General features: G+C 49.0%; 1 protein-coding gene across 6 annotated transcripts in view; it reads right to left on the bottom strand.

Moving 5' to 3' along the window:
* The window catches only part of ABCG4 (ATP binding cassette subfamily G member 4), a 156,135-nt gene extending 133,772 nt beyond the window's left edge, over positions 1 to 22,363 (bottom strand). For 3 of the 6 annotated variants that reach the window (XM_069224829.1, XM_069224833.1, XM_069224831.1), the window contains exon 1: positions 22,115 to 22,360. The gene's annotated coding sequence lies outside the window, so the exon portion shown is untranslated. Of the gene's footprint in view, positions 1 to 21,422 lie in introns of all 6 variants that reach the window. The other 3 variants (XM_069224828.1, XM_069224832.1, XM_069224830.1) reach the window with 2 other exon arrangements.
* Positions 22,364 to 27,650: the final 5,287 nt, after the last annotated feature.

Raw genomic sequence — 27,650 nt, 5'->3', positions numbered from 1 at the left:
CATGTTGTCTTACTCCAAGCTGTATAGGCTCGAAAGCCTACTACCAATTAAGCATATTAGGTGATGTGCATCTCTGTAATGAGAAGGGGTGTGGTCTAATGACATCAACACCCTATATCAGGTGTGCATAATTATTAGGCAACTTCCTTTCCTTTGGCAAAATGGGTCAAAAGAAGGACTTGACAGGCTCAGAAAAGTCAAAAATAGTGAGATATCTTGCAGAGGGATGCAGCACTCTTAAAATTGCAAAGCTTCTGAAGCGTGATCATCGAACAATCAAGCGTTTCATTCAAAATAGTCAACAGGGTCGCAAGAAGCGTGTGGAAAAACCAAGGCGCAAAATAACTGCCCATGAACTGAGAAAAGTCAAGCGTGCAGCTGCCACGATGCCACTTGCCACCAGTTTGGCCATATTTCAGAGCTGCAACATCACTGGAGTGCCCAAAAGCACAAGGTGTGCAATACTCAGAGACATGGCCAAGGTAAGAAAGGCTGAAAGACGACCACCACTGAACAAGACACACAAGCTGAAACGTCAAGACTGGGCCAAGAAATATCTCAAGACTGATTTTTCTAAGGTTTTATGGACTGATGAAATGAGAGTGAGTCTTGATGGGTCAGATGGATGGGCCCGTGGCTGGATTGGTAAAGGGCAGAGAGCTCCAGTCCGACTCAGACGCCAGCAAGGTGGAGGTGGAGTACTGGTTTGGGCTGGTATCATCAAAGATGAGCTTGTGGGGCCTTTTCGGGTTGAGGATGGAGTCAATCTCAACTCCCAGTCCTACTGCCAGTTCCTGGAAGACACCTTCTTCAAGCAGTGGTACAGGAAGAAGTCTGCATCCTTCAAGAAAAACATGATTTTCATGCAGGACAATGCTCCATCACACGCGTCCAAGTACTCCACAGCGTGGCTGGCAAGAAAGGGTATAAAAGAAGGAAATCTAATGACATGGCCTCCTTGTTCACCTGATCTGAACCCCATTGAGAACCTGTGGTCCATCATCAAATGTGAGATTTACAAGGAGGGAAAACAGTACACCTCTCTGAACAGTGTCTGGGAGGCTGTGGTTGCTGCTGCACGCAATGTTGATGGTGAACAGATCAAAACACTGACAGAATCCATGGATGGCAGGCTTTTGAGTGTCCTTGCAAAGATAGGTGGCTATATTGGTCACTGATTTGTTTTTGTTTTGTTTTTGAATGTCAGAAATGTATATTTGTGAATGTTGAGATGTTATATTGGTTTCACTGGTAATGATAAATAATTGAAATGGGTATATATATTTTTTTGTTAAGTTGCCTAATAATTATGCACAGTGATAGTCACCTGCACACACAGATATCCCCCTAACATAGCTAAAACTAAAAACAAACTAAAAACTACTTCCAAAAATATTCAGTTTTGATATTAATTAGTTTTTTGGGTTCATTGAGAACATGGTTGTTGTTCAATAATAAAATTAATCCTCAAAAATGCAACTTGCCTAATAATTCTGCACTCCCTGTACTAGGGACTTAATAGTAAATCATAGTACTAGAGTATAGATGGATAAACCAATCACCAATACAATTTAGATAGAGGGCACATGCACTTAAGCACTGGTCAGCAGTGGTAAAGTGCCCTAAGTCCTAAAGCTAGGAAAAACTAAATTCAGCACAGGACCAAAAACAGGAGGTCAGAATCAAAAAGACAGGGGAAACCATGTCAAGAGCTGACAGGTCTAACAGTCTGGTGCGTGAGCTTCAAGATGTTGGACTTCAACATCATGCCAGATTGCCATTCTTGGTGGGTTAATTAGGGATACTAGATCCCACCAGAGAGCTGAAGTGGGGGAAGAAAAAAGGTATAAACTCTGCAAGGGTTTATACTACTGGATGCTCATCTGTATTTTCGTAGTCCTGGGGATCAGTGTAGTCTGACTTGGCTCTCCAGTAACTGGTCCTTATTCAAAAGCTTCCATGGTCTCTGGAGCCAGACGGTTGGAAGGGTGGTCTGATGTCCTCCATTTGCTGGGGGCTGCCAGTACACAGACAGGCTCCAGGCAAGCACTTTGTCAGGTCCACGGCGCCTTCCTCTTCTAACTACGTCTCATTTGTAGAGGAATAGGCAGGAGGCCACTTCAATATCCTATAGCCACACTTTGGGCCCGATTCACAATGGGACTTATGTGTGGTAAAACTGCTGGGTCTCCGCACTCGGGTGGAATCTATTTATGGTGCAATGTCTACTATGTGCTGTGCATAGATACCACCCCAAGGCCCATATTTATACTTTTAGCACCGCATTTGCTTTGTTTTTTGACGCAAAATCATTGCAACCTTAGAAAATACAATGGTATTTTGTACGTTTGCGCCGATTTTGCGTCAAAAACGACGCAAATTTGGTGCTAAAAAGTATAAATATGGGCCTAAGTGTGGACACTGCCACGAGTGTGAAGATTTCACATTCGTAGCTTTACTACACTTAAATCCTTTTGTGAATCAGGCCCTTTATGTCCACACAGGTCCTTGAAGGTGTTCCTTGTTAGAGTACAGCCAGTTAAGGCACAAGACATAAGTCCAGGGGAGGAGGAAAAGTATTTGTTTGAAATCGGGACACATCACGTGGGAAGGGGGATTTTTTTTATGGATTCCCTTTTCAGGTAAACTGGTGAAAACTGGTACAATATGCATTCAAGCATTAAGTCAGACATTTATAATCACACAGGATTTTGGTAGTGGTTCCAAAATGTGGAGAGTTAGGTCCTAAGGGTGACCCAATTTTAGGGAGTCGCAAGACTGCACTGAGGTACCCCTTAAGTCTGAGTCTTGGCCAGTCATTATCTCATTCTTTCCACACACACTCAGAGGTGAAGTAATAAGTCCAGTTTTGTGTGGCCATGAGAATTTCAGAAAGATAAATCTGGAGACCTTACTCCAGGGCTGTAATAAAAAGCTGTACCTAAAGAATCTGATCAAATGTCACCATCCACGCAGCCTCTCCTTAGCCATGCAAAGACATTTACTCCCCTCGGGTCAATGTTGGGGGACACTATGGGTGTTGCTATCCAGACATGGGCTCTGCTGATGTGCACGTAAGTGTCACACAGTAGTTAGTGAAAACAAAGGTATGCGTGCAGATGGCCAAAAGAGAAACAGTCCAAAAATAGCAATGAGGGACAGCTCCAAGCAATGACTCTGGACGTTCATTATCATCAGAGTTCAAGTGCCAACCTACAGCAGTGCACAGGGTGTGTGGGTTTCACGGAGACACACTGTTTGCATCAAGCAGAAGTGTGAATCCTTCTTTTAAACTTCGATCTGCTGCAATGCATGACGGTAAAATGAGGCTAGGGGAAGCTTGCTTTCTGGTACAACATACCTGGGTTACATGCTTAAGTAAATTAAACTGCAAAGGCCGTGACAGGTGAGGTGCAGGACTGCTACAAGTAAGTTGCAGGGGCTGGTACAGGTGAGTTGTGGGCTAAAGCAAGTAGCACGAACTTTTTTAACATTTGCATCTGTGTTTATCTGTAAAAACTGAAAACTGTAAGCCTCAGGTATAATTTACACATCACTGCAGCAGTATTTAAAGGACTACGGCTACGCAATTAGTTACAAAAAAAACATAACAGGGTGTGAATTACACTGGCCACATTCAATTGTTAACCAATCAGCAGAAATCAAAGGAGTCTCCCGAGTACTCAGCGCCATCATTTTCCTTTGGAAATGACCAGAGCAGTGTGAGACTGTCCGCTGATCGCAGGCACTCCTTTCCTCTAGGCCACCCCTGACACCCCATTGCTACTTAGACAAAGACCGGCCACCTCCCTTGGATTCCTGACACTAGGATCCCTCGTGACTTGACAATCACTCCGACCTATCCGCTGACAAACCTCACTTTTAGCCAGGACAGTTTTTCCCCAGGTCACCCCTGTCCTCCCTCCAACCCCACCATATCAACATACCTACCCTGGGCCCAAAAAAACCCCACCTTTTTTGGTGGCCAGTGAATAGTCTTCCCCTAGCCCCAGACACTCCTCTTCTTTAGGTTCTTATTGACACTACCTACTCACTGACTTGTCCCTGTCTGGTCTTACACACACAGTCCCACTAGGCCTCTACAACACTCTGCCTCTCCGTGTAAGCTGAACAACACTTCATTCATTCATTGTGTTTTGTCCTGTAATCCTTGCACTTTACACCACTAAGACTTCAATTTGAAAAAAATCTGCAACTCTCTTACACCTGAATGACCCATCTGTGGTAGGCTTATGAGAAACATAACCATAAACTGAAGTTCTGTTTAAGTTGCCTCATTTTTCAAACAGCACAGTTATTTTATAAAAAAAAATCATAGTTGGTGGGTGTATGTGTGTGTGTGTGTATATATAAATATATATATATATATATATATATATGAGATATGTCATCGGTCAGTGATGTCATCAATGATGTCATTCAAAATGTCATGAGTAATTGAGTAACGTAATATGCAAGGTCATAAGAAGTGCATGGTGAGGGAGCAAGTTATAGTTGGCTCAGTAAGTGAATTTCAGTTATTTAGTTTTAAAGCAATAGTTTTTATATTATTTCAAGGCCTAACTATAAAGTCTTACTAGCTTATCTAACTATGCCATCTTGGTAACCTTTTTTTAATAGTGAATTTTTTAGTTTTTTTCACACAAATTAAGATATTATTACCAGGCCTAACTATTTTGTCACTTTAAACTTTGTTTTTTTTAATGAATTACTAGTAGTTTTTTAACGAATGTTAAGATCTTATTATCAAACCTAACTATAACATCACTTTAACCTTTGTTTTTTAAGTGAAGTTCTGGGTTTTTGGAGCATATTCAACCAAGTCCCTCACAGATCATCGATTTTGTCCACATGCAGCACACGATTGGATGCAGGGCCTGTGACCAACACTCCACTGGTGGCCAACACCCTGCCGCACATGGCCTTTTACCGTGCGTAGCTTGAGGTTGGCTGCAGGACCTGGCCTGTTGCCAGGCCCTGTGCCCAAACCCCCCCATTGCTGGCAACCTCCCATACGGTTACACAACCCCCCCATGAACGTCCATCCAAATTTTCTACTTTTTTATTTTTTTTCCACTGTACCGCAGTTTCCCATTACTATTGCACAAGTGCCACTCCAAGGTTCCAATGGACAATGCAAGATTCACTTTTTGACGCTTGTACAATCCTGTGGACTCCACAGAGTGGGCTGTGCTAGGTACTGTGGGAGTCTGAGGGAATCCTAACAGGACTTTTTTTTATTTCGGCTCCAAGGCCCTCCCACCGCAACAATGGCTAGTGGTTCAGGGTATCCCTACCCTTACCACGGTGCTCCAGCTGTCCCAATATTGTCATATTTTGAAGTTTAGTTTTTCAAAAACGGCTGAACAGATTTATACAAAATCACAAAAAGCATGCTTTTTTAGAAAAGTTCTACCTTTCTGCCAAATTTGGTGTAGTTTTGTTCAGCTGTTTTTCTGTCTCGCTTTCCAAAATTCCTGTGGAAAACTGAAAGAGGAAAATGTGCTTTGGGATCCCCTTTTGCTCCCCCTTTGCTTGACTTAAGTTGTCCTAGACAGAGTTCTTGAGCTGCGTTTCTCACTAAAACTCTCCTGTCAGATGGAAAGAGCTTGGTTGTGTAAGAAGACAGGGCAGTGCTTTCTCACTAATTGGTAGTGAAATTCAGCATTGTTTTCCTGAGTGTTGACATGTAGGTTTGCATTGAATAAGAGCAGCAAAATTAAACCTGGCCTGTCAGCTAGGGTCATCCCGTGGTGACGGAAACACAATACTAGAGAAGAGAGCCGAGGGGGTATTCAGAGAAAGAGGAAAGATAATGTGACAGGGAGTTAGTGCCAAAAGAGAACAAAATCACAGAGACTGAAAGAGAGCTCCAGGGGAAGGGGTTTTGAAAGAACGAGTCATAGAGAGTTACACTGAATGACAAGTAGATTTAGAAAGCGACTGAGAGGGAAAAAAAGAGTTAAAATCGCAGAATGTGACAGAAGAGAAACAGAGAGAGAGAGATGGAGGCAATTATATGGAAGAGTGATAGGGTCACGGTTGGAAGGAGAGAGACAGGGAAGAAAGAAGAATAACATATATTGTAAAAATAAAGTCACAGGGAAAGGGTGACCAGGTAAAAGGAAGATAGTGAGAGGAAAACAGCTGGTGCAGTGGCACCGGAGCCCAAGGAACTGAGCGGCCCACTCACCCTTGGTTATTGCTGAATTTTACAATTCAAACAGCAGCCAGGAGCGGGGGGGGCTTTCTTTCCTTGCACTAGAGTTCGTGACACACTGGCTATGGTACTGTCTGAGGGTACTTCAGCAAAGTCCTAAACCCTAATCTAGTCAAAAGAATTGACACACCGTGTATGAGCGCAGTTTGTTTGGGGCGGGGGGGAAGGGTAGAGTGTTATAATGTGGTCAGCATTTGGTCCTGGAATAACGAGGGTAGCCCCCAAAAAGCAATCGCAAAAGGGCTCTTTCTTATCTCTACTGGACCGTGCTGCTAACACTCCTTGCCCACTGGCACTAACCTATCCAACCCCTACAGCGCCCCGAAACCTTCCTCCGCCTGGGTATCACTGAAGCGCCCTCACCCATGCGGATGCCCGACACACGCCCTCGCCCCTGGGCTGCACTATCCTATCTGCCCCCTGTGCGGCGCCAACCTACACTCTTCTTTCTCCTAGGCTGCCTCTTATCCGCCATCACCGCCGGGGTGCCCTCGACAGGCCCCGCTCTGAGGTGCCACTGACCCAGGTCTCCTAGGCTGAGACACCTAACTCGCTTCATGCTGCCCCCAATACCCCTCCACACCCTGAGCTGCCCTTGGCATGCCCTCTACAGGCTGGGCTTGGCATTCATCCCCGAGAGGCCTCTGCCACCCAGTCCTCTTGGCTGCCTCAATATCTCTGCCCAGGCTGCCACTAACACGTTTCGGGGTGTCTGTCAGACTTCACAGGTACGTCTTTGTCTGGGCTGCAACTAGCAGGCATGAATGAAGTGCTTTTGCACTACTCTCCCTTACGCATCCAGACACCCCTTGCGCACCGAGACCCCCTTTCCCCCCGCAGCTCATGTAACCTAATTTCCGAGGTCGCCACTAACATCCCCTTTCCAGAGTACTCTTTGTCACGGCGTCCCAAAGCAACCCGTCCCTCACACCTTTACCCCTCTCTGCACACCCCAATGCTCTACGACACCCCCATCTCTAGGCCGGGATGGTACAGTCCAACCAGAGCTCTTCGCCGCCCACTCACTTCCCCTTGTTTCCATGCAGAAGGCTGGCCCGGGAGCAGCACAAAGGAAGCTGCTTCTATAAATAGCAGCACATCACAGAGACATCATTGGCTGCAAGTGAGCAGGAGGAGGCTTTTGCAGACCAGGAGCCTGTGCACGCCCCCCTCACCTGCAGCTTGTGTATGACACTGAACCACCTGCACTGTTGCCCACTACACCGTCTTGAGCGTCACTGCCTGCCACAGCACCCCCTACACCCTGGTCCCACACTGAACCGCGCGCCTCCCACTGCATTACTGCCTCGCAGTCCCTCACCTGCACTATCACTGCACCACCTTCAACGCCTTGCCTCCCAATGAGCCACAGGCAGGCTCACTGCCCTCGCTGCACGAGCAGCGCCCTCACCGCCTCACACTGCAGTACACTGTACACCATCCTCAACCGCAAAGCCCCCCGGTGCACACACCTGTGGCCATACTGATTCCCATTACGCAACTGGAATCAAGTTGCCTCACACTGCCCCACTGCTTTACACTGTAATAATGCTAAGCACACTGTCTCATGTGCACAAACGGCCTCTTACTGTTCCAAGCATACAGGACATGCAGCCCCAATGCTTCCCACTCCGTGGCCTCCAGCCTCACTGCTTCCCATAGCACCACTGGCAACCTCACTCGTACAATGCGCCATTGGCAGCATCTTAGCCTAACAGTGAGCCATTTGCAACCTCGCTGCCCCGGTTCATGGCATGCAGCCTCACTGCCTCCCACTGCACAATCTGCCCCCTTTGCCTCACTCTGAAGTACCTGCTTCGTCTCTACGTTCAGTACACGACCTGCACCATCACTGCTTTACACTGCATCACCTGCAGCCCCACCGCCTCCCGCTGCAGGACCTGATAATTCTCACTGCACGACTTGCAGTCTCATTACTTCATAGTGCCCCATTATCAATCTCACTGACTCACACAGCACCACTGACCTCACTGGCTAGAACTGCACCACCAGTAGCCACACACTGCACCACTGGCAATCCACAGCGCACCATGTGCAGTTTTACTGCCTCTTACAGCTAAGCACTGCACGGCTCGGAACACAATTGCTTCATTCTGCACACCTGTAGCCTCACACTGCACATCACTGTATAACACTGCACCGTGAGCAGCCTGCCCTCATGCAGCCCCACACTGCACTCCTTTCGTCATGCAACAGCACCACCAGCATCACTGCCAGTCTCTCTGACTCGCAATGCAGCAACTGCACCCATCACTGCCTACAACTCCAACACTGCCAAGCTCACTGATCCGCACTGCACCGTCCTGACCTTGCTGCCTCCCGCTGTTGCTTAAAGCATACCCAGTTCCACCCTTACACGATGCATCAGTGCAGTCTTGCCAGAGTCGGGGGCGTAGCGCTATATTTACGGGTCCCTGAGTCTCCTTTATCTCACAGATATTCACTGGCTTCGGGCTGAGTAGGGTCTGCAGAGGCCTGAGTTACTCCCTGGTTGGAGTGCGACTCACGCACAGAATAACTCGCCTCAGTGACATGAAGCCGCCTGTCGCCTCCAGTGGCCACCCAAATGCATGCTCCGCTCCACCTGTCACAAGAATACACACAGGCACACATGCACTGCTCCGCTTGTCACAAAACAGTCGCACCCATCTCTCACAACCATGCACACTGCCTCTTCTGCCACGGCCAGCATACACACCACCCGCCCCAAAGGGACTGCTGCCTCCAGGCGATGGAGCATCTGGTGCTGCGTGGGTCCCACACCGCACGCCACGGCGGTGTCACTGCATTGCATATACCACTTCAAACTGGGTACCCCGGTGACCATAGTGTACTGAATAACATCCCCTGATCCATTAGTAAGGGCAGACTGTCTCCCAGCAGCGCCCCCATGTGACCGATACACGGTGAGCACCCTGGGACGGGCCACGCACTTAACCCCACGGAGGAGCGGCTAACTTGTGAATTTACCAAGACATCCTCTGAAAGTCCCGCGAGGGAACGCGAGGGGGGGGTTCGCAGAAAGAAGACATTTAGTTGCCACATATTTGTGCCAAGAGGAGTATACAGGACAATGACCTGCGGCCTACAGCTGGCGTCTGCCTGAGGAGAAACACCGCCCCTCCGCAGCAATTTACTAGTCGGAAATGGGAGCCAATGGGAAGGCGACTGTGGACTAACTGTTCTGACGGGGTTCGTGAGGCCCTAAAAAGACCACCCCCGCTAAAAATACACTATTAAAGATTTTTGTTTTCATGTACACATTTGTATTTTTTTCATACTTTTGGAAATAGCTTCCACTCCCCGGTTTCAGCTTCACGTTTAAAAAAGAATCTACTTTTAAGATATTTTCTGAAGCATCAGTAATGTTTTGATCCAAAGCTCTGACAGGATCCACATACCAAATGAGTTCCCGAAAGGGCCAGTTTTTGCAGGAAAGTGTTGTTTTAAATGTGTAGTTGAACGCAACCCTGTTCTGAGAATGTGTACCCCACGAATGTCAACATATGAAACAGTTTTATTAACATTACGCGATTAGAAGGTTGTACATGCACTATATATATTTCAAGAGAATATTTATGCATGCAATTATTCAATAAACTGACTACATAAAAATAAAGCTCATCTTTTAGTTTTAAATAATTCAGATAAAACCCATTAACCAATGTAAAGACAATTTTAAACAACATGCAGTAACATGCCACAAACACATATCCATCCACCTCAGATCCCTACTCTGCTTGCCCATCAACAAAAGGATCATTTTCAAAGTCCTCGTCCACGCTCACAAAGCCCTCCACGACACTGGAATGGCCTACCTCAACGAACGAGTAAACTTCCACATACCAACTCAACAGCTCCGCTCTGCCGACCTCGCCTTTGCTAAAGTCCCCCGCATCCAACGCACCACCTCCCACCTCGCCGCCAAGACCTGGAACTCCCTCTCCAACAACCTACGCAAGACCCAGGACCTCCTAACCTTCAGAAAGCACCTAAAAACATGGCTTTTCGAGCAGTAACAAGCCCCCCCCCAGTGCCTTGAGACCCTACCGGATGAGTAGTGCGCTTAAGAAATTATTTGATTGATTGATTGAGTAATTGTTGCGTATGAACATCTACAGAAGGAACTGGGGCTAGACTTTAAATTCTGCACTTTCCTTCAATAACGGCCCTCAAACTGAAATTAGTACATGTGCAGGGCAAAATTGCCCAGTACCCAACATGCTTGTGCAAACAAAAACAAAGGACGCTGTCACACAATATCATTAACCGATAACAGTTTTTTGACAAAATGAGTTTACACACAGTGTATGAACCACAACTAAATGAGTGCAGAATCCTGCATTTGGTCAGGTTCATGCATTTCCATCATGCTGAGCTCCAAGTCCTGGGCAGTGTCTCTCTACTGCTATACAAACGGGACACCACACGTAATGTAGGTTTCCAGCACCTCAGAACAATCTTTTGACAAAATATTCACATAAACCACGCATTGAAATGATTAAATATTTCAAGGGACTGCTCACTGGATTCTCCCCAGAGACGTCCCTTAGACACCTTTTCTGGGAGAGAACCACCCTCACCTGCAGTCCCCTGTTCTTTCTACCACCTACATTAGGGCTTAGAGTGGGTGGCACTGCTCGGTTTGTGCCCATTAGATTCAATTACAGATTCCGATGCCCATCTCAGGACGGAGAAAGTGGTAGAGGTGGTGTGTCTGGCAGAATTTATACCCACAACTCCCAGACTAAGAAATCATGGATGGAGCCCTTACTTATAGACGCCACATTACTTGTCCCAGCCTTGGGTGGATTCTAAGGCATGTTTCCAGTCTATAAATTAATCAGGCCACTCCGCAGACATGTAGAGGAACTCCTTGGAAGAAGAAAGGAAAATTTGGTGAGTCCAAATTCAAGGATTACGGTGCTAAAGGTAATCATCTGGTCAGAAGGAAACCAATGACAGTCTAGATCAGGCAACCACAGCCTGCGATGGTCACCCCTGCTACCACCTTGTGGAAACGGTGGGATGATCTAGAACATTGCCTCCCCTACAATTGCTTCGCAGTATTCTCTACTTCCCGAGGAAAGGCTGATTTGAGAAGCTGCATGCTCAACTCACTACAAAATTCTCCGAGGATCTAAAAATAACCTTAACTTTCCAGTGCTGTCTTGGAAAGCTGTGAACGCTAGCACTGGTTCTATCAAAAACATATGCATCTGGTGGAGGGGGGCTGTTCTATGGGGTTCTAGGCCTAAGATAGTTCATACACATCTGATCTGGGTTACTGTGGAGTTCCACTGAATGGGAGGAAGACCACTATATCGTGACTGTTGCTAGCAGTGAAACAAACGCTGTCGCGATACTAGGATACCCAACAGGCATAAACGGGGCGTATGTGTTTTCACGGCGCAAGGGAGGGGCGTGTGATGGAAAAACTATTCTAGAAGATGCAGGGGAAGCAGAAAGATTTCTTAAAAGGCCAAAAGCAAGTCAAGTCAGAGCGGGTGTGGAGGAGGGGGGGGGGGGGGGCGGGGTAGCTGAGAGTGTTGGGAAGGAAGGGTAAGCCAGGGATTGAACCCCGAGTTCAACGTTTAAAGGAGATAATAGGGACGGCAGAAGGGCTATAAACGTAGGACTTGAGAGGAAGACGGCAGAATATCACAGAGGAGGAAGAGATGTGGCCTGCTGGCTAGAGCGTCATCCTCGGAAGGGTGAATCACGTTCGAATCACGGCCTTGGCTAAACATCCTGTGATTCTGGGCGAATCACGGAATCTTCCTGTGCCAAAAAAAGCGTAATGTAATTCTGTTTTAAAGTGCTCCAGTACCCTTAGGCAATTTTCGCGCTATAAAAACAAATCAGACAACAGCTGTATTGTTCATTCAGGATCAGGACAGTCTAACGAATCATCAGTAATGAACATTTCTTAAAAGGCATGAGGCAGGATTGCACTTTTCTGAATAAGGTGAAATCGTAGCTACATTTCCTTCTTGGTCTCCCGTTGAAATGTATTTCAGAGCAGTGCTTTAAACCGCCATGAACTGGGTACCTGCACTTTACATTCTAAAGGGAGAGTACAGACGCTTCTCAGGAGAGATGCAATACTTATATCGGGCGACTATTGGCCCTTCTCAGCAGCATACAGATACTCTGGGAAACTGTGCGCTTCATTATTCCCACTTCAGTAACTATTCTGGAGCAACAAAGTACACCACCTGTGCAATGGGGGAATGTGTTATCTTTAAAGTTATAAAAAAAATACTGAAACCTAAAGACTTCACAGGGTAGTCTGTAAGTTCACATTTTGTACACTGTGGTCCCTGAGTCAGGGCCCCACATTAAGCAGAAGGGAGCTCTCCAGGCGCAGCCCTGCGCCTGGAGAGCGCACTGAAAATCCTAGGCCGGCAATTACCTCGTGCAGTTCACTCATCTGCAGTGCTTTAAATAGGCAGGTACTGTCCGGTACTGAGTACTTGCACTTCGCATCGCCGATGCAATACGTTTATTAGGAGAGGATCAGTACTTCTCTTGAGCAAAAAAGTACTCTATACTATTTAAAGCACTGTTTATCTGCACATCATATGCACACACGTATGGCCTCCTGGCCGTGTGACCACCCAGGGCGCTGTAGAGGGCCAGCTGACCTCTACGTGGCTTACAGCCACGTCACATCCTCCCTCGGGCCGAGCATGGCCTAAGGGAATAAATAAATAGGGTGTAGACTGCTTAAGACCACTCCAACAGAGAGGAAACCCTGCCACATCTGTCCCGCTCGCCTGATTCCTGAGGCTGGCCACAAACCAGGTGTCCACGCCAGTGGCCCATTTGAAGTGGACTCTGGGAAAACCTATCTGCTCCAAGCCATAAGCATGCCCCCGCAGCATACTCCTGCCCTGCTGCTGCCTCAAAGACGGAGCGCACATGCCTCCTTGACTGCGCTGCCAACTTTTAGCGACCTGGTGGACCCGGTAACTGCAGCACCGAGGTGGCGCATGTGGATTGGCAGGCTGAACAGCTATTTCTGCGCAATGCGGTACTGTTAGGGGATAGCTACTCCTGCACTTAGGAGGTGATAAGATTTACCAGCTATTTGAGAACTTGCCAGGGAGAGGAGTCAACACAACTATGATGCGGCAGTGAATGGCCTCAGTGCCTATTTTGACTCCCAACTAACCCTAATTTCGATAGGTTCAAGCTGCACCAGGCATAAAAATGTGAGGAAAAGAACAGTGAGGCATTCCTCGCCTGGTTGCGGACCTTCACCAGTATGTGTATGGATGAAGATCAGGCCAAGAAGGTCCATGCCCAGATCATAGAAGGCTGTCGCTCCTCCTCATTGAGACCCCTGATCCTCCCCAGCCTGACATGATGCTGGACGCCATTCTGGCTCTGGCGCGTACACACAGACTCTTGAACAGCAATGCAGAGGACGTGGAGCTGGTTCTCTCCAAGCGCTTCAGCGCAGCAGGAGTGTGCAAGATGGGCCCTTTTCTTGGTCAAAGAGGAGAGGGTAGATGTTGTCTACAGACTTGGAGGGTGCCCGCAGATGCTTGCACACCCATGCCCACCCCGACAAAATCTAGGAATTGAAGCCTGGAATCTCACCACAAAGACACCTGCCCTGCGAAAGGCAAGACATGCTCCGGTGCAAGAAGGCAAATCACTTCACAATGAATGCAGCAGCGCAGACAAAGCGTGAGCCGACTAGCGGGGAAAGCGTCCTAGACAGTGACAAAGACGTCTTCCTGATTTTCGTGAGCAGCTGGTGAGCACCAAAAGAAGCAGTCCCTATGTATACCGTGATGATGGGAGAGGTGCCATGTTCTGCCCTTATAGACATGGGGGTCTCCATGAATGTTATCTATATAGGGCAGTTCAACAAGTTGCAACCTCGACCCCCACTGGAGACTGCTAAAGCCAGGATATTCGTCTATGGCAGTCGGTGTCCACTGCCTGGTTGCAGTCATTGACGTGGTGGTGACAAACGGCAGCCACAGGGTGCAGGCCCAATCACCTATCACAAAGGAGGGAATGGACACCCTCCTCGGATGTCACATCTCAGAGGTCCTCAGGCTGGAGTATTTCACCCAGCACAACCACAAAACGCAAGCAGAGGCAGTCCTGAAGGACTTTCCAGAGCTGGTCCATGGCCTCAGCTGCCAGAAGGGCCTAGAGATCAGATTTCACACTGAACAGGTCATACAACTGGTGGTCCGGCACCACCGGCAAGTCTGCTTCCATCTGGGGCCCTTGGCGGGAGGAAGAACTACGAAAGCTAGAGCAGCTGGAAATAATTGAGAAAGTGACTGGGCCAACCTCAAGGGTATCCCAATTGGTGGTGGTACCCAAACTCTGACAGCCCGGAGCCTTTCTCCTCTGTGTGGACACCCACCTCTCACACATGGCGATACACTAAGAGGATCACCTCCTAGCAACAATGGATGATATTATCTTAGACCTAAACGGCGTGTAGTTGTTCTCGAATCTGAATCGCAAAACAGGATTCCACTACCTCGTACTAGGCCCTGTCTGCTTCTATATCACAACTTCTATACCCATCTTGAACTAAGGTCATACAAATGTCAGATGTCTGACATTTCCTCAGCCACAGAGGTCTCCCAGAACACAATTCAGGTGGTGCTAATAGGACTGGCAGGGGTTTTTAGTATCAGTGATGATATTCTGATATAGTCCATCATGCTAGAAGCCCACCACAGAAGACTCTGAGCAACACAGGTTCGACTTGCAGACTGTGGCTTCATGCTACATCTGGAAAAATACTCAGACCTCGAGCAGTTTATGTAAGTGTTCAGAAACATTTTCTCAAAGGACAGCCTACAGGTGGACCCAAAGAAGGCAGTGGCCAACGGAAAGGCGCCAGCGCCACAGAACTCAACCAAAGTTCAGAGCTTTCTAGACTTGGCCGTCTACTGTTGGTGATTTATATCAAATCTGGCCACCATCCAGGAACCCTGAGGGCCCTCATCAAGGCTGGCACAACATGCGAGTGGGATGCCAAACTGGATGTAGTGTTCCGGAACATGAAGAACGCCTTACTAAAGGATGCAACTATGGCATACTGCGTCCCTCACTGTATAACAGAGCTGGTGGTGGATGCCAGCTCTGTTGAGCTCGAAGCCCTGCTACTACAGGAAGTCATGGGGCGTGGGTCCCCATTGCATATGCCTACCAGGACCTGAAAGGCACCGAGTCCCGGTACTCCCAAATAGAAAGAGAAGGAAGGGAAGTTGTTGACTATTCCACCTCTACCTTTGTGGAAGACTGTTTCGGGTTGACACCAAACACAAGCCGCTGGTCCGCTATTTGTAAGTACCTCACATAACCCACCACCAAAAATTGAGCGAAGGGCCATCCAGCTACACATGTATGACTCTGAAGTCACATATTGCCCGGGGCCAACAATCCAACTGACTTATTAGAGGTGAGCAAACCAACAAATTAAAAGGGAGAGCAGAGCCGAGCCAACAGTCTGGCTTGGATCTTAGAGCCGTGCACGAGCTAAGCCCTGGAAATATGTGCTAGCTAAATCATACAACAAACCACGTAAAATATGGTAAACTCTCTTCAGAGGAAAAAAAGTGTATTTTTTTAACATGTGGAAGATTTGAAATTAATAAGGCACATTATAGCACTGCACTTAGAAGTACTTATTAAAAGTGACAGTTTTGTACAACTAGTAGTCTGAACTCACATGTTCGAAAGTGCTTTCATATGCGATAATGAAGAAAAAAGTGTTTTGATGAAATAAAATATTTGTCTAACATCACATAATTTAGGCAGGGAAGCTGTGATTTATCAATGTTTTCTGATTTCACTCTGTACAAATCAGCTTGTAAATGGGTATCTGTCTTTACTTATATAAAGGTGTTGTTTTTACCTTACTGCATTCTTCTGCAATTTTAAAAATATTGTGTAAACTTGAAGGTATTGGTGTGCTTTACATGACCACTTCCTACATTACACAAAGCTCCCATGCCTGGTTTATAGACATGGGTATATTAATTGATTGTCCCTGATCACATGATGTTGAGCCAAAGCCGAGACTCGAACCTGGTTCTCAAGTTCCATAGTTGCCAGCTTTTGCCACATCCCAGGTAGAGGGAGGGAGGCAGAAGCCCCATAAACGCTAGGCTTATTATCAGCTCGGGGTTCCAACAGGACCTCGAGCTAAGCCAGAGAAAGGCCTCAGACTTGAGCCTGGTTTGACCTTTCAGTGGCTCGCCCACCTCTACTTATTATTGTGACGCCCACAAGTCAGTGAAGTTGAGGCACAAGATGATGACGAGAGAGCCGAGTACTTTGTCTGCATGGTCATGCAAGGTGCCTATCCCATGGCAATGATGCTGGAAGAGATCCAAATAGGCACCCACTTGGATGCATGCCTGAAGAAGGCAATGGAAGCGATACGCCACAAAGCATGGAAACACTTTCTGAAAGGCAGCAAGGGATGGAACCACCCCAAAAAAAAAAACATGACACAGCTGAGGCATATATGCCATGAACTCAGCCGCACCACAGATGGACTCCTGCTGCGGGGGCACAGCATACTTATCCAGAAAGACCAGTGTAACAGGGTGGTTAAGCTGGCACACAAGGTTCACAAAAGAATGGCCTAGACCAAAGGCAGCTCAGGAGCAAGGTTTGGTTTACTGGAATGGATGACATGGTTGCTGACAATGTGTGTTAATGCCACTCTTGCCAGCTCACTAGAGGTGGCCCAAAGCAGGCACTGTAATCACCAAAGAATTGCACCACTATTCGTGGGCTCACCTGAGTATGGACTTCAGCGGTTTTCTGGACCGGAGAGCTACAGTTTTTATCATTGATGACACTCTAAGTACCCGGTGGTTAAAGTGGTGCAGTCCAGTGCGTTCTGGAAGAAAAGGCCTGTGATGGAAAAAACACTCTTCCTATTCAACCTGCTTGAAGAAGTCAAAACCAACAGCGGTCCACCATTCCAAGGACCCCAAAGCGGGATAAAGGAAGTGGACAACCACCAACGATCAGGCCAGCAGGAATCGTGGAGCAGCGACCCTGATTCTTCAAGTCGGGGATGTGGTCTTTACCAAAGGTTGCCACCCAAGCAGCAAGTTACAGGTACCATTTGAGAGGGAGCCCTGGCAATTCACCAAGATCCAGGGGACCATGGTCATGCGCTGCCCAACAGAGAGAAGGAATTTCCTGATTTAAGAAGGTGAAGTTCGCTGAGAGTCCTAAACAGGAAGGCCCAATGGAACAGTCTGAAGAACATTGGGATGGGGTCTCCTGCGACCCAGAGCGGCAGCATAAAGATGTTCCTGAAGAACACTCCTGAGAGCGAGAACAGCCCGGCAGGGTAATCTGACCAGAGGGAGTGTGATATCCCAAGGGGTGAATTGACAGGTGGCGGGCCCGCACCTAAGTAGCTGGCAGGGGAAGATACAACCACACAACTTGCAGCCCAAGCCAGCGCCCAGTCGAGTCCCCCAAAACTATGCGTGTAGGCTACGAGGCATAGGCCCTGCCAACCATGATGATATATGATTCACAAACTAACTTGGCGAGGAATGTGGAATGGGGTACTTCACTGTGTAACCTGTAACACTATCAGCAGCATCCTCACTGCTCAGCCAACCCTCCCTGTCTCCTCTGGCACTCACCAACATTCCATGACGTCACACGCGGGCTGAGCAGCAGGGAACAGAGAATCTGTGGAGAGGATGCATTACAACCAGGAGCAGATTATAACACCATCCTTCTGCTTTTAAGTGCTGTGCAACCACGTCGCACGCATCCCGGGGCGGGCCACAGCCTAAGAGGATATATAAACCGGATGTGGACCTTTCTTGGGCTCCCAGATAGTGATGAACCTGTCCCTGTGAGTTATTGCAAGTTGCATGTACGGTGCTCCCCATTACGAACCCCAGCAAAATTACAGGCGCCTCGCCACCACATCCTTCTGTAGCTCCTAGCCCCTTGACATTACGACAGCCCCAGTCCGTGTTTCCGGAAGTCCACTTCCCCATTCTGAACTTTCTGAACACCGTATCATATTATGGGCAGTAAACACTGCTCTCCTCTAGACCCCCTGGGCACTGCATTGTTGTAGAAAGTGAGCACGGGATCGAGAAACAGGAAACACCCCTGCCCGCCTCGCGCCACGTCTTTGTAGAGCGCCTGTAATGCCCCTGTGCCTTCCCTCCACGCAAGGTTGTGCTTCCAGGGAGAACATTCAGCTCCTGCCCTTGACAGGGAGGACAGACAGGGGGAGGGGGAGCCCGACAGATGGGCGGGAAGAGACAGGCAACGGGAAGGAATGAAGGGGAGGCAGAGAAGAAGACAGACAGGTAAAACAAAAAGAGTGAGGACAGCAACAGGGAGACCAGGAAAGGAGGGAGACGGGGGGTGGGGCAGCCGGCTAGGATGCTCGTACAGCTGTGAGGAATAACGGAAAGATGAGGAAATTATGTGGGGGTTGGTGGGGGAGGAAATGCGTAAAGGTGGCTTGTTGGGGAGATATATGAGACCTAACCTGAAAAGGCAGCAGGAGGGGCAGAAGTAGTACGCAGGGGCGGGGGGAGTGAGGGAGGGGCGTAGGCAGCAGGCAGGTACAGAGGGGAGTAATAACGGGACCGAAAGAAGGATAAACACCACCGGGCAGGGAGGGAAACAAACACAGGGCGAACATGGAACGAAAATGAGGCCAGGCAGCAGGGAGGGCAGCGAACGATGGTTGGGGGGGGGGGGTGGCAGGGCAGATAGGTGGGATGATGGCGGCGCAGACATACAGTATACCAGTGGCCCGCTAAGAAGGACTGATGGGGCAGGAGTTAGGATCCCAGGAGAGGCAGGAGACACGAACAAATAATGGAGGGTGCATAGATACGGAGAAGGGCACAAGGAGGGAGGCAGGCTGGAAGGCCAGGCGGAGGGAGGGTAAGGCGAAAGAGAGACAAAACACAGAGTGGTAATAGAGTGGGGGAGAAACAAAAAAGAGGGGGGTCCCTAAAGCTTCTCAGCTGCTCTGAGGATGTTGGAGCCAGAGAGTGTGACTCCTTGCCAGGGGTCAGCAGCGCCCCAGACTTTCCAAGGGAACGAGAAAAACTACATGTACCAGCATGCAACTCGATAGCAGCACTGGGTAACTTACGCTTCAGACCACTGCGTTCTAGATCACTAGTGCCAATCTAGGCTGCTCTTCAGTCTTCACGCCGTAACCAACCAGAGAGCACCTACAACGACACACGTCCACCCGGAGCTCCGCTACCACCAACCTCAGGCACCACCCTAACACTGTTGACACACCACTGGCACTCACCTCTGGCAACTTACTCGCACTCACCAGCGGCACTCAGTGTCTGTCATCTTAACCACTCGTGGGGCTGTGAGCACGATATATTTTGACCCCCCCTCCTCCAGCTATTTTTAATTGTATTACATAATTTCTACAAATGCAAGCCTGTCTGGTGCTAAACAACATTGAATTATACATTAAAGTTCACGAAAACAGCTAAAATGTATATTGGCCAGATGCAAATTCTTAAAAATACACAAGCTAGATAGAGAGGCAGCTTGAGGTAGAAGTAGGCAAAGAACGTTTCTGACAAAGGTGATGGGTGAGAAAAAGGTTAGAGGTGGGTGTGGAAGCTGTGGGCCCAGGGCAGTTGCCCCTTTGCTAATTCCTTAAAACGTCTGCTCCCACTTCCGATTCTCTGCCAACAAATATGTATGCCGCCGTGCGAGCAGTCACCACTTGCAATCCTCTGGAACTAACCTCGGACCCGACACCAGTTATCAACAAAAACGATACCAGGGCTGACTACTCATTAGCACTCACTTCCGACAACCCATCTCTGCTCAACTCTCCCACTCCACAAAACCTCACCAATGGCAAGCACTCGGTCCTGACACTGCCCTACCAGTCAAGACCTCTATCCACCTCAGACACACAAACCGCACTCATATATGATCTTGAATAGAACTCACCAAAAGGCACTACTTACCCAGCACTCACTTCTAACACTGGTAACGCTCAGAAGCCAACACCACGCCTGCAGTCACCTACACCTTGTTAGCACACTGCACCAGATTTCCATACACGACAGACACTCGACTCGGACACCACTCACCACCGACACTCCATCATTACTGACCAGAGACTGGACTGTCACTCACTCAGCAGAGGCACTCATCACACTACACCGTCGGCAATCACCAGAGACGCTCCAGTTAAACTGCCCATCGATATATTCCACCGCAGCTCACCCATGAGACCAGTGGTTAATTTGTAAATAAAAACGTGTCCTTACCCATAGCCCTCCTCTGAAACACGCGGCTGCTACATTTAAATGTGCGAGCACAGAATACCGAGGCAGCGTAATCCTAAAGCCAACTCGGGCCTCTTTAGTCCATTTACGCCACTTCCTGCCCCTTCAGCTCACCCTTGCAGCTTTCTCCCTTTGTGACGCTTTTGCGTCTTTCTTTGCCCCATCTTTCCCATATGTGTCTTTTGCTCGGAGTAATTGCCGGATGCAGAAAAATAAGTGTCGGCCCTCAAAAATAAGTGCCGGTGTCCTCCACCGGCAACCACCGGCTCAAATTAAGCACTGCATGATACCCCCACTCTCCACCAGAACTTAACTCCGACGCTCACTCCAATGCACTTTTCTCAGACCTGTCACTTCTTGCAACCCACCAGCAGTGATGTAGCCAGTGTATCTAGGACCCTAGTGCAAGGAGGGAACCACCCATCGGGCGCTGGTTGAACTTCAAAATGCAGCAATAACCCGGATTCAGTGATTTATTGATTTTAGGTTTAATATAGCGGGGCTGTCACTCCCAAGGGAGCGCATCCTGGCGGTGGGCCCAAGGGCCCCGGTGCCACTGCCCCTGCTGCACCAGTGGAAACTACCCACCCGTCCATAAGGATTCATTCATATCTTTATACCTAACAACACACTGTCCTACACCAATACTCACCTCATACTCATTCATACTCCACCGTCCGCTCATACTCCGCTATCTCACACTGCCACTCACTCGCCACCACTAACGTTCAATAGTCAGTCACCCAGCACCCACCGCCACCCCAGCGCTGATCCAGCATGCAGCTCCAATATTCACTCAGGCACCACCCCAGTAGAGGCGCCGCGCTCACCTCAATATTTAGCGGATATCAGCTCCTACACTCCAGACTCGAGCAGCTGTGGTCGCGCCCTCCGGGCTGGATGAAGGTCGCTCCTACTGTTCAGACACCTCTTCTGTACTTGGAGCCGCCAGTCTCAGGCCCCCTGGTCCAACCCTCAGCAATCCGACCCCCCCAAGTCTGGGTCCCAAAAGGAGACTAACACCAACCTTCGCCCCCTCCCCTGACACCCCCTTCTAGAGACCCTGCTTCAGCCCCCTACACCCTATCAGAGCCTTTTAAAGTCTGAAGTCATCTCCTATGAACCAGCCCTTCTAGCCTGAGGTCCAGAGACACCCTGTGGTTCAACCGCCCAAGCCTGCCCGAGCCCAGCCCTCGAGTCCACCTAGTACCAGCACCGCACCCTCCACCCCTAGCCGCGGGATGCACTTGTGAAGCTCACGGGTACACACAAGTCACCTAAGTCTCTGTAATATCAGTAGCAACCTTACTCACTGCGAGCTGCCGACCCAAACACTGGCGTGACCTCTGATCCTGGCTCTAACACCCAGCTCTAGCCCTTGCCCGATACCCTAGCCCTGGGTCCAACTCCCGTCAGGCGAACACCGCCCTCCGAGGATAGATGGCCGCCCGAGTCTGACAGACGCTGTGTCCAGGGGCGACCTTCACGTCGAGCCAACCTGCCCTTCACAGACCCTCCTTACTAGACTTTGCTCCGGATGGTGAGGCGCCTCTCTGTCCACCTAGACGCCTCCTGAGAGCGATGTCACGCGTGTCCAGTGCGATGTCACGCTTGTCCCTGGGAAGCGCCTAGAGTCCGTGCGTGAATGTGTCCGGCGGTGCCACCCTCAGCGTCAGGGGCCCTTTCCGGTTCTCGGGCCCCCTCCCTGCCGCTTCGATCTCCAGCACCCCTCCGGCCCGGCTCCATCGATGCCGGCTCAGCATCCTCTGATGGTCCGGAGGGGAGGAGCGCAAACACCGCAGCATCCTCTTAAAGGGGCTGCGTCACCGGCGGGTGGGAGCGTAGCGGGCTAATGCACCTGCTGCGGAGGACAGTGCTTGAACAACACGCTTCAACAACCGTGAGACAACCCGGGGGGTTGAGCCACCTGCGGGGAAGGAGGACGGCGTCTCACTTGCAAATTGCGAAATCTGTAACATAATCCTAGAGGTTAATGCACATCCAGCTGACTACAGCGGCTCACCTGCAATTCTAACCACGGTTAGATAGCTCAGAGGATTAATGCACCTCCAACCGACCACAGCGGCTGCAGATTCCAGCCACTGGAAGATGGGGGAGGGCTGGTAATCTGTTGCAGATGAGCACAGTGCCGCACCTGCAGGTTCCGACCCAGTGAGATGATCTAGGGAGTCAATGCACATACCGCAGTCAATCGCAATTTTCGTAAATTATCGTTATACACAGCGCCACAATGAGGTCAGCGCCCCCACATCCAGGTCAGCACCCGGTGCGGCCGCACCGTTCGCACCGCCCAAAAGCCGGCCCTGCGCCTACCCTATTACAGCCCAAAAGGTTAATGCGCCTTCTGTTGAGCCCGGTGCCCCTCCTGCAGCACTGATTTTTCTTGCTTTTTCTGCGGAAGAGGAACGTGGCTGCTATTCGGGTGGCGTCCCGTGTGAAGAAGGGTAACGCACCTGCTGAGACAGTGTCTCACCCGCATTTCCAATAAGTGTAAGGATCTCTGTACTTCCGGAAGAGGAGAATTTCTACCCTGCATGTCATGGCACATTAAACATCCCAGAAAACGAATGTAACTCCTGCTGCTGAGAACAGCCACTCGTGTGCCGGCTCATGTCCATAAAGATAGCCTTGGGGCCTAAAGCACCTGCGGCTTAGGACAGAGCCTTACCTACAGTTTACAGTCATGTAAGATAGACCACAGGGTTAATGCCCAGGCTGCTGCGAAGGACAGCACCTGTGCTGCCTTTTTAGATCATTGTGTTTTAAACAGACCAGGGACACAAAGGATGAGCAGGGACCAAGGGTAGTCATAAAGCTATAAGGAACACGGGTCCCTAAGCATACATTTAATACAATTATGCTCTAAATGCACACAAATCATGCACAGGGAAAGTAAAAAACAAGTATCAATTTATTTATATGAACACATTTAAATTGATTCTTTTCAGGGTATACAACCCTATGTGGAACACACCATAGCAGGTACTACATAAACAAAACAGTGAAAGAAACAAGTTGTGGCATCACAAATTGCATTTCTGATTAAAAAGAAAGAACTATTGCACCCAAAAAAGCAATTTTCCAATTCACAATCACAGTATTAATGTGCGTCAGGCTGTTGAATAGTGTGTTTTGTCAGTGCTTCGAGTGGGATGAAAAATGTGAAGGGGGTCTCTAAAAAGGGTGTGTCTGTATAATTGGGGGCAACGCTTGTACATGTAAATCACATTTCTGTGATTCCTATAGTGTGCCTCCCAAACGGTATTTTGGTGCTTCTCTGTTTTCTATTACATTCAGATGGAAATCGTGACAGCTCACCTACACCTAAAACCACCCAGGATTACTGGTTTGTCAATGATCGTCAGCTCTTTAAAATAAAGTGCTGTACAAGAGTAATACGCTACATGGAAAAATACAAAAAAGACATCCTGGAATTAGGGAACAGTCTTAGGGAATGCAAAATTAACTAAAATGTGTAAAATAGAAACAGGAACAAAATCGCTGACATGGATTAACAAAGTTTTTTGCATTAATTGTTCAAAACTCAATCTGTGTTTTTACCAGTAAGGTTAAAAGGACAATGATATTGGGCCCATTAGAGACCCTTTGCAATGTCCATTTACAATTAGTGCAGTGGCTGAGGCCCAGATGGACCTGGCCCTCCTAAAGCTCTGCTTATTGTACCCCAGAGGGCTTAGGGGCTTGCTGCTGCAGAGACAGTATATTACAGTGTATTTGTACAGCACAACGTTGGACAATTATTCCACGCTGCAGTTCTGAGTCATCCAATGATGGCTCCAGAGCAGTGGTTACTTTGAGCCAGTGTTTTTCACGATGCTCGAGCTCAGCACATTATTGTTAGCACGGGCACTTATGAAAGTCTGCCACACGGTGGCACTGTTTGTCTTCTTTACATATGAGCACACCAACAGCTGTTTTTTAGTACAATATACATTAAAGATGACTAATACACGTCTCTCAAGCTATTACTGTAGCTTTGAGGCCTTGGAACATGAATTGTCACACTTGTAGGAGGATGGATGGTTAGTAGTTGTGTTGGTACTGTCATTGGCAGGAATGTCAGGGGCAATGGGTAGTGCAAGTTCTGGTGGCCTCCTGATGAGGGCCCTGGCATTTATTTTTTATTTTTTTAACAAATGAAGCACTGTTCCAGAGGTAGTTTTCAACTTGCGTTTCATTCTCCAACTCTATTGATGAGGGTGGGTGTGTGTAGGACACAGAGGTTATCCTCATGTAAGTGTTCAATAAAGGGAAGAGGATCGTTTTGTGATCTTCCACGCTAACTCCTGTAAAGATCCAGTGAGTTTTGGGGTGCCTACATGTAGTTATTCGCAGCGCAGGTCGGGGCTTGGGTGGTGAGGCCCTCCAACTAATCTGTGCCAGCAATGGCAGTGCTGTTCTGCCCTTCCGGGGCCCCATGCTGCTGCCTATCAGAGTTTTTCTACTGGACTATTTGTGAATCTTTTCTTTCTGTTATGGGGTGCATTGTTCTTGGGTTCTAACAGAAGAATGGTCATGTTTTAGGTAGAGCGTAAGAATACAACCTCTTGTATACTTTTAAGTATACTTCTTCTGTGAGCTTCCAGCTATTTCATTTGTTAGATTCGCCAGGGAAGCTTCCCTTTTCATTTGCAGAGCATTCCTGCTCTGAGCTTAGCTGTAAACAGGCTAAATCAGGCTATCTTGATCACATTTGGTCTCTGTGGGCTCTCTGCTCCCTCTCTCAGCTGCCTGGCTCCCACCCTGCTGTCTGACAAAGCACCTCAGTTCTTGCAGTCAGTACACTCTGCTGCTCCAGTACTGGGACCTCAGGCGTAGCTCCATCAGTGTACCTCAGTTCACACACTCCAAGCCATCAGCTATGCCAGTGCCAAGAAGCATACACACACTGACTGCCACAGCACCTCAGTTCTTCCAGTCAGTACACTATACTGCTCGAGTACTGGGACTTCAGGCGAGGCTCAATCAGTGCACCTCAGTTCACATACTCCAAGCCCTCAGCCGTGCCAGTGCCAGGAAGCCCACACATGCTGTCTGTCAGAGCACCTCAGTTTTTCCAGTCAGAACACTCTCCTGCTCCAGTACTGGGATCTCGGACGCAAATCCATCAATGCACCTAGATTCACACACTCCAAGCCCTCAGCCCTGCAAGGAACCCCGCACACACTGTCTGCCAGAGCACCTCAGTTCTTCCAGTCAGTACACTCTGCTGCTCCATTACTGGGACCTCGGGCACCTCACCATCAGTACACCTCAGTTCAAACACTCCGGGCTCTCAGCCATGCCTGTACCAGGAACCCTACACATGCTGTCTGCCAGAACACCTCCATTCTTCTAGTCAGTACACTCTGCTGCTCCAGTACTGGGACCTCGGGCGCAGCTCCATCAGTGCACATCTGTTCACACATTCCAAGCCCTCAGCCAAGCCAGTGCCAGGAACCCCACACACGCTGTCTGCCGAAGCACCTCAGTTCTTCCAGTCAGTACACTCTGCTGCTCCAGTACTTGGACCTCCAGCACAACTCCATCAGTGCAACTCAGTTCACAGACTCCAAGCCCTAAGCCGTGCCAGGGACCCCACACAAGCTGCCTGCCAGAGCACCAGTTCTTCCATTCAGTACACTCTGCTGCTCCAGTACTGGGACCTCGGGAACAGCTCCATCAGTGCACCTCAGTTCACACACTCTGGGCCCTCAGCCGTGCCAGTTCCAGAAACTCCACACACGCTACCTGCCAGAGCACCTCCGTTCCTCTAGTCAGTACACTCTGCTGCTCCAGTACTGGGACCTCGGGCGCAGCTTTATCAGTGCACGTTAATTCACACACTCCAAGCCCTCAGTCTGTGCCAGTGCCAGGAACCCCACACACATTGTCTGCCAGAGCACCTCAGTTCTTGCAGTCAGTACACTCTAATGCTCCAGTGCTGGGACCTCAGGTGCAGCTCCATCAGTGCACCTCAGTTCACACACTCCAAGCCTTCAGCCATGCCAGGGACCCCTCACAAGCTGTCTGCCAGAGCACCAGATTTTCCAGTTGGTACACTCTGCTGCTCCAGTTCTGGTACTTTAGACACAGCTCCATCAGTGCACCTCAGATCACACACTCCAAGACATCAGCCATGCCAGTGCCAGGAACCCCACACATGTTGTCTGCCAGAGCACCTCAGTTCTTGCTGTCAATACACTCTGCTGCTCCAGTACTGGGACCTTGGATGCAGCTCCATCACTGCACCTCAGATCACACATCCCACACTCCAAGCCCTCAGTCGTGCCAGTGCCAGGAACCCCATACACGCTGTCTGCCACAGCACCTTAGTTCTTGCAGTCAGTACACTCTGCTGCTCTAGTACTGGCCCCTCTGGTGCAGCTCCATCAGTGCACCTCAGTTCACACACTCCAAGACCTCAGCCGTGCCAGTGCCAGTGCCAGGAAGCCCACACACGCTGTCTGCCAGAGCACCTCAGTTCTTCCAGTCAGTACACTCTGCTGCTCCATTACTGGGACCTCAGGTGCAGCTCCATCAGTGCACCTCAGTTCTACCACGGAGAGGTCACTTATTTTCCTATACTGGGACCCCACTCACATACAGTTTCATTACAGTAGCTCAATCCTAATAGTCAGTCCCACTGCCAAGCCAGTACTGGACCCAAAAGAGCAAAATACAGCTCAACCAGTGCACCTTAAGTCTAATATCCAACAACATTGTTTATGGGAACCACCACAGCTCCGCCAGAATCCATCAAATCTAACGTTCAGTGCACATTTCTTCTCAGTACTATGGCTCACACAGATGCTCTTCAGGCGCTTCTGTGGTTTAGAGGCAATGCCACTTCCATGCTGGGCCCCACTCGCAGCTTCACCAGGGCACCTCCAGGGTAACACTTGGCAACACTGGCACACCAATGCTAAGTTCCATATATAGCTCCATTAACATACCGCACTTCTGACCTTGTGTGCCTGCTACTATTCCAGTCCTGCAACCCACGTACAACTGTCAGTGCACCTCAACCCTAACCT

This window comes from Pleurodeles waltl, chromosome 3_1, assembly GCF_031143425.1.
Source record: "Pleurodeles waltl isolate 20211129_DDA chromosome 3_1, aPleWal1.hap1.20221129, whole genome shotgun sequence".
Taxonomy (NCBI): Eukaryota; Metazoa; Chordata; class Amphibia; order Caudata; family Salamandridae; genus Pleurodeles; species Pleurodeles waltl.
The sequence above is the reverse complement of the archived record's forward strand: the minus strand, read 5'-3'. Positions and strand labels throughout refer to the sequence as shown.